This window comes from Benincasa hispida, chromosome 12 (genome assembly GCF_027475165.1).
Source record: "Benincasa hispida cultivar pf3 chromosome 12, pf3_genome.v1.1, whole genome shotgun sequence".
Taxonomy (NCBI): Eukaryota; Viridiplantae; Streptophyta; class Magnoliopsida; order Cucurbitales; family Cucurbitaceae; genus Benincasa; species Benincasa hispida.
In genome coordinates this window covers 52,112,394-52,122,797 of record NC_143489.1, presented here as the reverse complement: position 1 = coordinate 52,122,797, position 10,404 = coordinate 52,112,394, and positions in this window count along the sequence as shown.

Below are 10,404 nucleotides of genomic sequence, written 5' to 3'. Positions count from 1 at the left end.
ATGTTCTTCACTATGGTCCAGTGACCCTAGCCTGGGTTAGACTGATACCTTCTGACTATGCCCACACGTAGCAGATGTCTGGATGAATACCGAGCATTGTGTACATCAAATTGCCAACGGCAGATGCATAAGTGACTCATCTCATCTCGTCAACCTCTTGAGGCGTCTTAGGACACGTCTTTAGACAAAGTGACTCCATGCTTGAATGGCAATAGGCCCCTCTTGGAGTCCTACATCGAGTACTTGAGCAACATCTTGTCAATGTATGATGCCTAAGACAGTGCTAGCACTTTGTTCTTACGATCCCGAAAGATCTGTATACCCATAACAAACTAAGCCTCTCTCAAATCTTTCATTTGGAATTGGGTCGCTAGCCAGTTCTTAACTATAGTCTGTAGACCTACATCATTCTCAATGAGTAGTATATCGTCTACATACAACAATAAGAAGACTACAAAAGCGTTGATGATCTTCTTGTAGACACAAGGTTCATCAACGTCTTGGTCAAACGATAGCTAAGAGGGGGTTCACAGGCGAACTGGGTCTTGAACCGACAGAAGAACTCCATCAAGTAAATGTCGAAGGTAAATGATCGCCCAATGCACACTAAACGATAGGCGTAAAAGCTATACGATCACTTAGATGACAACGAGGCTGAGAAGTCTGATCGTCTAGGTGATCGCTTAACGCGGCGAAAGGTAAACAATTTTTTGTGTGTTGCTAAGCCATCGTTTAGTCAGTTACTAAGCGATGAAGCTTGCTGAGCTAAACGATCGTCTAATGCGCGCACGCGTTAAATGATACGCGAGCATCCCATCGTCTACACGACTCGATACTCAGCGATCGCTTACCCCATCGTCTACACAACCCGATCAACCCTTGCTCCGATCTTTTTTACGAACGACTCAAGACTCAAACTAACTATGAATTACAGACTCGATAACGAATAATAATGCCCAAAACGCAGGGGCCTTTACAATCAACCGAAAATGTAAAAGAATTAAATCAAACCGAGGCTAAAAGCCCAGAAAACTCCATTAATCCACACATCCACAACAATTTAACGATTAAACAAAGCAGATATGCACCCAACAAGAATGTATATGCAATTCGTTGCAACAATGAAATTGGAATATAAGAACCTGGCTTTGATACCAATTAAAGGAACTCTTAACGAAGAGCATCCGTGAGCGCGTTCGGATCTTTTTGATTTCAGTGTGACCGAAATTACCACACATACATTCTATCAAATAGTTATGCAATTTACACTATCAACGATATGCTTTGATAAATAAAACACAAGGGATTAAGTTCACATACCAGTTGAAGACTCTCTTCATTTTCGAACTCAACGCAGCGAAAGAACCTCTATGTTCTCTATCTCCCAACAAAACAGTCGGGTACGGCAGAACAATCGACTACACGAACAACAGCAACACGAACAAGCACGAGCAAGTAGGAGCGAGGACGACACCACCACTTCCCTTTGGTATTCTCGGAGTGGGAATCTAAAGCATGGTGTTTGGTGAGAATCTAAACTGTGATCTTTTGTGAATTTAGTAGAGGTCGAAGGAACGGGCTGATTGTGTAGACGATAAGCAAGTGGGAGAGAATGCTATCGTATAGTGGGGATGCTTATCGTTTAGATAAAGCTACATGGTCGTGTTGGTTTTATTAAGCGATCGTCTAGTAATAGGTTAACGATCGTATAGAAAATGCGGCACGCTAGATGATCGTTTAGGAAAGCTAAGCGATCATTTATAGAAAGGCGTGCGATCGTTTAGACGCGAGTGTACGATCGTTTAGACAATGAAGCTCTATCATATGGCTCTCAGCTAAGTGATCAAGAAGTTTTCACACCGACTGCGATTTTTTCGAACTCTTTGCCAAATGAAACAAATTTTCATTTTATTCTTCGGTTACAATAACCGAATACTGATTCTTCCACTAACGCACGATTGAGGAGAAGATTTCGGCCAATTATCACATAATTAACCAATTTAATTAATAAATGAATATAATCATATTATATTCTTACCCTATAGTTCGATATCACATATCTACTATAGTAATTTCTCCTCCACTTGATATAAATCATATTTATATCTGATTTCCTCCAATATTATATATCTCATACATTTAGTCAATTATATCATATATAATTAACCAGTTCAATTATATCATATATAATCGAACTCCCTCTTGTCAATTTGAACATTTCAAACTGACCCAAAAACGAATTCTCGACTTTATCAAAGCTACCTATGAGACCTTATGGACTCGTGGCTTGAAGCTCCAACAGTACGTGAATAGTTGACTAAACTCTCTAGCCACGAGATCCACCATCCGTTAATTGTCAGGTATTCCACTAAAGACCAACAGCTAAACTCTTCTTAGCATAAACATATTTCTGTGTCCATCGGATATAACCAATCATGAGTACAATGACCCTTCACAGATGCTCATGAGTACAACTTGGCCAATTAACCATTTTGCCCCTATAGTTACATCTCACTCCTTAAATACCACCGATTCTTCTAATGAACAATACAACGTAGTCCAACTATGTGTGAACACCTCTTGGGCAAAGAGAAGGTATGTGGCGCCACATCATTCAAGCCCTGGAATCAACCCTTAAGAGAGCTATCTATCTACTTGCTCTTGCTTCGGGGAAGGAGTGAATTTCATCATGTGTAGCTGAGTTCCCAGCTCCTAAATCAGACGAATCTCCAAAATGATAAGTTTGAATCGGTGACCTGGAAATCGCACCCGTACAAATCAAAGGACCGCCCTCAATGGCAAGAGTTCCTGACTCACTCAAGATTGAGGTGATGTTACCTATGGTCATCCTAATGAAGTGAAGTCTCTGTCATGAACGGTATTATATAACGAGACGTTAACACTTCGTGGTCCAGTATTATACAAGCTCTGTATAGGACTCCCCTGCTTGCATGTCCCCTATACGAATGATCAGGATCAGATCGTCTGTGACAAGTCACAACACTTGTGACCATTCCACAAAGCGGGCCGCATCCGTAGCGTTACCAGGATAAAGTTTCCCTCTTATATCCATATACTACAGACCATTTTGGTTATCACTCAATACATGATCCACTTGTATGTCACCACATACATGCTTAAGTTACATACAAATAACCATGGATTTTATGTTTATCGGTTTGTGGTAAAGCAAATAAAACATACAACTGAGTAAAATGAAGATGTGAAGTAAAATATCATATATTATACAAACAAGCGTTCGTACAAACTGTTTACAATCTACAGAACATGAGACTTTAGTGCATCAACCCCAATACAAACCTCTCTCGGGCCAAGAGAGGGTGTTGCGCCACATTGTTCAAGCCCCAGAATCAGTCCTTAAAGGGGCAATTTATCTACTTACCCCGACGTTGGGGAAGAAGTATTTCGTCTTATGTAGCTATGTTCTCAGCTTCCCAATCAGACGAATCTTCAAAATGGTAGGCCTATTGAGTCGACGAACTGGCCACTCTCACCCATACAAATCAAAAGACCGCCCTCATAGGTAGGAAGAGTTCACAAGTCACTCAGGATTCAGATCATGTCACCTATGGTCATCCTGGTGAAATGTAAATCTCTATTATAAATGGTGTTATATAATGAGACTAGTCATTGCATGGTTCGGTATTATACAAACTCCTTTGTATAGAATACCCTTGCTCACACGTCTCTACATGAGTAATCAGGATCATGTCGTTTGTAGCACTTTATAACAATTGTAACACCTACAAAGCGAGTCGTATTGTAATGTCACCAAGATAAAGTATCCAGCCTTATCCATCTACTTTAGACCATTTGGTTATCACTTAAACATGATCCACCCGTATGTCTCTACATACATGTTTAAGCTACAAATGATAACCTTGGATGTTAGTTTATTGGTTAGTGTGTTTAATGCAATTAAATGTCAAATAAAATATATCATATTTTATTAAATAAATAAAATGTTTGTACAATACAATTACAAACTAAAGAACCCTACGAGATTTAGGGCATCAACCCCAACAATCTTCTACTTATCCTAAAGCTAATGGGGTGTACAATATACAAGTTATACTAATATACAAGTACATAAAGCAATAAACGATGGCATAAAACGTGCCTAGTACAAAATCTCCTACTTGCCCTAATCTATATGCGAGCGGTCCCGTAGACCCATACTCTACAGGTGACCCTCAAACACCTTAGTCGTGAGGGCCTTTTGTAAACGGATCAACAACGTTGTGCAACCAAGCTATCTACGTGACAATCACGTCCCCTCGATGCACAATCTCTCAGATGAGATGATACTTTCGCTCTATATGCTTCTTGCACTTGTGACTCTGAGGCTCTAAAAATTAGCCACGACACTACTATGATCACAGTAAAAGGTGATGGGTTTTGACATGTATGGAACCACTTTCAGATCAATCAAACATTTTATGAGCCACATAGCTTCCTTAGCAGCTTCACAAGTTCCTACGTACTCAGCCTCCATGGTGGAGTCAGCAATGCACCACTGTTTGGTGTTCCTCCAGAATACTGCTCTTCCGTTAAGAGTGAACACTGATTCTGATGTGGATTTCCTAGAATCCTTATCAGTCTGGAAATCATAGTCTGTGTATCCTAAAAGGATCAAATCCTTAGAACCATACACGAGCATGCAGTCCCTAATTCTCCATAGATACTTGAGGATGTTCTTAATGGCAATCTAGTGATCAAATCCTAGATTAAACTGATATCTACTGACTTTCTCCACTGTATAACAGATGTCAGATCTAGCACATAACATCGCATACATCAGGCTGCCAACAGTCGATGCATAGGGGATCCGTCTCATTTCCTCAACCTCTTGAGGTATCTTAAGACACTATTCCTTAGACAATTAACTCCATGCCTGAAAGAGAGTAAGCGCCTCTTGGAGTTCGACATCAAAAATTTGATAAGCATCTTGTCAATATACGTGCCTAAGATAGAGCTAGCGTCTTGTTCTTTCGATCTCTAAAGATCTGAATGCCCAGAACAAATTGAGCCTCTCTCAAATCTTTCATTTTGAATTGGGTTGCTAGCTAATTCTTAATTTTAGTCAGTAGATCTACATCATTCCCAATGAGTAGGATATCGCCAACATACAACACTAGAAAAACTACTAAACTATTGATGATTCTATTAAATGTCAAATAAAATATCTCATGTTTTATTAAATAATAAAATGTTTATACAATATAATTACAAATTACAGGACCCTACGAGATTTAGGGCATCAACCCCAACAACAACGCTTATCTTGTGTATTTTATATATATTATTTTAATTAAATTAATCGCATTGTCAGCAAGATTTTATTAAATTAAGTACCGACTATGAGGGCATCAATCGCTTATGAGGGCATCCACTTCATCAATCGCATTGTCAGCAAGCTTTGATCAAATATAACGTCCATCACAAAATTGCGACAGCTTACCATCCCCAAACCAATGGGCAAGCTAAAGTGTCTAGTAGAGAAATCAAGTCCATACTTGAGAAAGTTGTCAATGCAACGCGGAAGGATTGAGCGCATAAATTGGACGAGGCATTGTGGGCCTACTATACGGCATACAAAATGCCTATTAAAATGTCCTCCTATATGTTTGTGTTTAGTAAAGCTTGTCATTTACCCTTGGAACTTGAGCATAAATCATTTTAGACTACTAAGAAGCTCAATTTCAATATCAACATAGAAGGGGAAGCAAGAAAACTATAGCTGCATGAGCTGGATGAATGGAAATTGCAAGCATACGAGAACACCAAAATATATAAAGAGTACATGAAGCGTTGGCACGACCAACACATCAGTAAGAAAAATTTTGAGATCGGATAAAAGGTTGTTTTATTTAACTCTCGTCTTCATTTGTTCCCAGGAAAATTGAAATCACGTTGATCAAGACCCTTTATAATTAAAGAGATTTACCCTCATGGTACAGTGGAATTGATGCATGAGGACGAATCTAATGCATTCAAGGATAACGGCCATAGAATCAAGCCATATTATCGAGGCGACGTTGATCGCGAGAAAGCCTCCATAGACTTGGGAAAGCCTGAATGATGCGGTTAGAAAGTCCCTGTAATGATAAAGATGACATCTTTTTTAGAGACGTATCATATCCTTTTGTATTTTCTTCTTTAGTTTGTACTTTTGCCTTTTGCCTATTTTATTGTTTTTGTTTGAATTTTTGTGAAAAATGATTGCTTTTTGTCATTGGAATTATTTTATTCATTTAAAATTAGGTATGAAAATCACTGAGCATTGTGATGAGTATAGGATGTGTTGGGGTACAACTCAACGCATCCGAGAAACTCATCGCATGAAAGGGTACCTCAAACGTCTAGGGGTAAGGTACCTCAAACGTTAATCTGAGCGTTAGTGGTCAGTGTAAGGACGTTCATCACATGGCATTGCTTGACTCCCTGTCACATCACACTTTTAATAAATGCACCATCATTAAGATGACGTCAGATCTTAAAACACGCATCTGCCTCACGTCTATTTAAACTCATCCCTCCCTTTCATCTTCTCACACTCTTAAGAACCCTAAACCCTACGATTTCCGACGAAATTTTCGATGATCTTCAAGCTCCCTACCGACCCTTTATTATAACCTTTATTTTCTTCCCAAAATTTTGCCAATGGCTCATCAACCCAGGCCCTCTTAATCTAACCCCAGGCTGCCTTTTCATCTTCATATGAACTGGTAGTACCATTAGTCAGACTCAACCCCATCGAAATATCATTTGTTGTTGCACCTTTGTACACACCACAACCTACGGTAGTAGCCAATATGCCATTCAACCCCACTCTTCTCACAACAGCGAATGAAACTCACCAAAAGCTGGCATTATCACGGTTCAAATCTTCGTAAGAAATGGTGTAGCCACCGACATTATGCACCAGTAAATTGGAGGGCGCTATCGAAGCAAGAAGGTGTCGGGGATGATGTTCTAAACTCTCGTGTCTTGTAGTTTGTAAACACTACTTGTGATTTATAATATATGATATTTTCTTCACTACTTATCTTTGAACATTTGATGTTTTATTTGCTTTACCACAAACCAATAAACTAAAATCCCTGGTTTTCATTATGTAACTTAAGCATGTAGGTAGTGACATACAAGTGGATCATGTCTTAAGTGATAACTAAAATGGTCTGTAGTATATGGATATAGGAGGGAAACCTTATCCTGGTAATGCTATGGATGCGGCCCACTTTGTAGAATAGTTACAAGTGTTGTGACTTGCTACAGATAGTCTGATCCTGATCATTTGTGTGGGGACACACGAGTGGGGGCATCCTATACAAAGAGTTTGTATAAGACCTAACCACGAAGTGTTCACGTCTCGTTATATAATGTCGTTCATGGTAGAGACTTCACCTCACTAGGATGACCATAGGTAACATGACCTCAATCCTAAGTGAATTAACAACTCCTGCCTCTGAGGGTGGTCTTTTGATTTGAATGAGTGCGAGTGTCCAAGTCGCCGACTCAAACTTACTACTTTAGGGATTCGTCTAATTTGGAAGCTGGGAACTCAACTACATAAGATGAAATTCACTCCTTCCCCGAAGCAGAGATAAGTAAATAGATTGCTCCCTTAAGGGCTGATCCCAGGGTTTGAACGATGTGGCACCACACACCTTCTCATGGCCCGAGAGATGTCCACACATAGTAGGACTATGTCATATTGTTCATTAGAGGAATCAGTGGTACTTAATGAGTTAGATGTAACTATAGGGACAAAACGGTAAATTGGCTTAGCTGTACTTACGAGCATCTGTTAAGGGTTATCATATTGTTAATTAGTTATATCCGATGGACACAGAAATATATTTGTGGTAAGAAGAGTTCAGCTGTCAGTCTTTAGTGGAATGCCTGCCAATTAACGGATGGTGGATCTCGTGGCTAAAAAGTTTAGTTAGCTATTCACGTACCATTGGAGCTTCGAGCCAAAGGTTCATAAGGTCCTCTTGGTAGCTTAATGGATTCAAGTTGAGAATCAACTTTTAGGTCAGTTTGAAATGTTTAGATTGACAAGAGGAAGTTCGATTATATATGATATGATTGAACTGGTTAACTATATTTGATATGATTGACTTTATGTATGAGATACATTATTGGAGAAAATTGTATATAAATATGATTTATATCTAGTGGAGGAGAAAACACTATGGTTAGCATGTGATATTAAACTATAGGTTAATGAATATAATATGATTATATTTAATATATTTAATTGGACAATTATGGGATAATTGGCCCGCGTTTTTTCCGTAACCGTGTGTTAGTGGGAAGTTGCAATCAATTTTCATAACTGAAGAATAAAATGAAAATCGTTTTCATTTTGATAAAGTAATCATGAAATTCGCTCAAGTAAAGTGTATGCAGCCCATCGCTTGGTAAACTGAGAGACTATACGATAGCTCGAATTTACTACACGATCGCTTACACACGCGCGAATCTTTCTAAACGATCGTCTACATTTTATTAAACGATTGTCTAGCACTAAGCGTTTACTAAACGATCATATAGATGATCGCTGCCTCTTTCCTACACGATCGTGTACTTCTTCTAAATGATCAAGCATTTTGTCTATACAATAAACTCAGCCTTCTCCCACTTACTTGGTCGTGCTATATGATCTTTATATCCTCCTCCCCTCTACCAAATTCCAACAGAGCCCACTCTTTGGATTCTCACACCGAGAATACCGAGGATTCCAAGTGGTGGTGTTGTCCTCATGTGTTCTGTTCATGTGGAGACCATTCGTGAGTAGACAATTGGGTATTAATGAACGATTGCTTGACGTTCCAGCGAGAGCAAGAGCACCAGTTTTCTTGGAGAGAACAAGATTTTTTGTGGAGAAAGGTTCTTCAACTAGTACATATCTCTTATCTTAATTGTTTATTGTTCTAAGCATGCCAGTGATTTGTAGTTTAATGCATATCTGTCTGTTTCAATGTAAATGTGGTAATTCTATCACAATGTTTTTGGAAAGATCCGCTTCCACTCAAAGGTACTCTTGTATAAGAGTTCCTTCAGAAGGAGTGGTAAACTAGCCCAACAAGAAGGCGACTGGAAGTGGCTCTGAGGCGCTGGCTTCCAATGTGTCAAGCCCAGCTACCGTCAAGGAGGGGTCCCTGAGAAAAATGTTTGCAACATTCGAACAAAAGAAGGAGATCAAGAGGCCAAGCAGAGGTATCAAAGAAAGATCCGCGGTGCTATGTGTTAACTTGGACAAAGAAGAATAGGCGCCTCTACACAGGAAGAACGCAGAAGAGAGGAAGGAGTCAAGCGTGGGAACGCAAGAAATGATAATTTTTTCTGCCTCATTAGAAGAGCGGTTGGCAGCTAAATTGTCCATAAAGACAAAGAAAGTCAAAGAAGGCTTCCAATAGCTGAGAAAGGAAGTTGAAACCCTTATCGCCATAGTAGAATTTCATCATGAAGTATGCAATGATGAGATTGTAGAAGTTGGCGTTGCAACGCAAAATAAAGAAGAATCTTGGATAGTACGGAACATGCTACAATAGAATTTGAGAAGGAATTGAGAAAAGATAATGATGTGGATAAAATAGCTATTGAAGAGAAGGCTCAGCGCATCAAGAAGAATTTGAAAAAAGATAAGAGAAGAAAACAAGGCATTGAAAGAAGAAGAAGAAGAAGAAGAAGAAGAGAGAAAAAGAAAGGCGGCTGGCAAAAGAAAACAGCCAGAGAAGAAAGTAAGAGCGATAAAGAAGGATGTGGTGCCTAAAAAAATAGCACTGAGAAAAGAAGACAAGAGAAAGGCGCCCATGGTGGAAGAGGAGGAGAAGGCACCAAAGAAGAGATTTTACTGAAAATGGGATTTTTCCTTGAGAGCACACCATTACCCTCCTTTATCATAGAAGTCGTTGATGCGATGAAGTGGAGGGATTTTGCAAAGGGCTCCAACCTGCCAAACCAAGTATGGTTTAAGCTTTATATGATGGGAAGCCATATTCTAGCAAATATCGGATTGATATTGGCGAGGAAACCATTGAATTTAGTGTTAGGAAGATCAATGTAATTTACAACCTAGAAGTTGACCCCAAGGCCGAAGGAAATAGAATCATCGAGGTGCCAAAAGCGAAGAACAGAGGGAAGTGTTGAAGTTGATGCCCAAGCCAGGGTCAAAATAGATCACCTCTGCTAAAGGGATGAAGACATTATCGGCGCATAGACTGGCACCTGAAGCAAATGTGTGGCTGTACTTCACCAAGAAGAAGTTGCTACCAACAACTCATGATCACTCGATTTTAAGGGACCGCGTGATGGCCATATATTTCATCATGCAACACATTTAGATGTTGGTCGCATCATCACGGCCCAGAT